Source organism: Mus pahari, chromosome 10 (assembly GCF_900095145.1).
Source record: "Mus pahari chromosome 10, PAHARI_EIJ_v1.1, whole genome shotgun sequence".
In the NCBI taxonomy this organism is placed as follows: domain Eukaryota; kingdom Metazoa; phylum Chordata; class Mammalia; order Rodentia; family Muridae; genus Mus; species Mus pahari.
This window is the reverse complement of record NC_034599.1, coordinates 44,117,398-44,119,494: the sequence shown is the minus strand read 5'-3', so window position 1 is coordinate 44,119,494 and position 2,097 is coordinate 44,117,398.

The following is a 2,097-nucleotide window of genomic DNA, read 5'->3' as shown; positions in this document are numbered from 1 at the left end:
GTGGACAAGGGACAAGACTGAAACTTGGGAGCCAAAAAAAAAAAAAAAAAAAAAAAAAAAAAAAAAAAAGAAAGAAAAAGAAAAAATAAAATGAGTGATCTAAATCTGTTAACATCAATAATTACTTTAAATAGTAATGAATTAAAATTTCTAATTAAAAGGAAGAGCATAACACGTTGGCATTTAAAAAGCAAGCACAGGGGTTGGAGAGATGGCTCAGTGGTTAAGAGCACTGACTGCTCTTCCAGAGGTCCTGAGTTCAAATCCCAGCACCCATATGGTGGCTCACAACTGTGTAATGAGATCTGGTGTGTCTGAAGACAGCTACAATGCACTTAAATAAATAAAATAATACATTAAATAAATAAAATATTTTAAAAAAAAAAAAAAAAAGCAAGCACAGCCGGGCGTGGTGGTGCATACCTTTAACCCCAGCGTTTGGGAGGCAGAGGCAGGCAGATTTCTGAGTTCGAGGCCAGCCAGGTCTACAGAGTGTGTTCAGGACAGCCAGAGCTATACAGAGAAACCCTGTCTCAGGGCGGGGGGCGGGGGGGGGGGAAGCAAGCACAACTTTACTGGCTAATTTTGTGTCAACTTGACACAGGCTGGAGTTATCACAGAGAAAGGAGCTTCAGTTGGGGAAATGCCTCCAGGAGATCCAGCTGTAAGGCATTTTCTCAATTAGTGATCAAGTAGGGAGGTCTTCTTGTGGGTGGTGCCATCTCTGGGCTGGTAGTCTTGGTTCTATAAGAGAACAGGCTGAGCAAGCCAGGGGAAGCAAGCCAGTAAGGAACTATGGCTTGCTTCCATGGCTTCTGCATCAGCTCCTGCTTCCTGACCTGCTTGAGTTCCAGTCCTGACATCCTTTAGTGATGAACTGCAATATGGAAGTGTAAGCCGAATAAACCCTTTTCTCCCCAACTTACTGCTTAGTCATGATGTTTGTGCAGGAATAGAAACCCTGACTAAGACAACAGTGACCAGGAAACAGTTTTGCTGGGGAATGGACTTCTTTGAGCATAGCTATTCTGCTGGTTTAAGTGCAGGTTTTCAGTCCTATCTACCTTTGACTGCAAAGAGATAATGTTCTTAAACCCCCTACCCAGAAGGCTCTCTGCATTCATATATAGTTTACCACCCAGAAGGCTGTCTGCATTCATACATAGTTTCTAATTGCTGTTTGTCCTCTAGTTTTCTTTATTCACTGCCAGAGCTTTAATCAAGTTTAGCCAGGACACTCACTGTCTTTTAAAGACCGGTCCGGTAATCCCAGTGTTCTCTTGAATATTGGGTGAAGGAAGAAAGGTCCGAAAGTCAAGGTCATCCTCAGTTACATACTGGTTGTGAAGCCAGACTAAAGTAGAAGAAAATGGCAGAAAGGGAAGAGCAGAGGCACAGAAGCCAGCCCAGCAAACAAAACGACTCCCTAACCTTTGCACTAGCCAGCGGCTCGTTTCTCTCAGGTGGTATGCTATTCTAACGCAACAGCGGCAAAGTTGGAAGAGGTCTACTTCTCCTCATTGGGGGCAGTACTTACGATGATGTCCTCTTGCTAGCCAGTCCTCAGGTTGTCCAGCTGCAAAATCCCATGTTGGCATCTGTCATTGTGGGTGGCCATTGGCATCAGTTGTCACGGTAAACTCTAAAAGGCTGAGTATAAGGAATCCAACTGAGGAATGTTTGAGGAGTCAAGAGAGAAGGAAGAGAAGCCAGACTGAAAAGGAGACCTCCAATTGCAAGGTAGACCTCAGCTGAATGTTTGTAGTGTTAGATTAGCCTTAAGTGGGAAGGAAAGCAAAGCAGACCTTTATACACACTGGAAGTAAGCCACCTTAGGAGAGAAGATGACCTTGGGAAAAGTGTTATTCAGCCCAGACATGTATTCTTTTAAAAACAAAATTATTATTAATTATTATTATTAATATTACTATTTGTGTGTGTGTGTCTTTGTGTGTTTGTGTGCAGGCATATACATGGAGGTTAGAAAACAACCTTCAAGCCGGGTGTGGTGGCGCACGCCTTTAATCCCAGCACTTGGGAGGCAGAGGCAGGCAGATTTCTGAGTTTGAGGCCAGCCTGGTCTACAGAGTGAGTTCC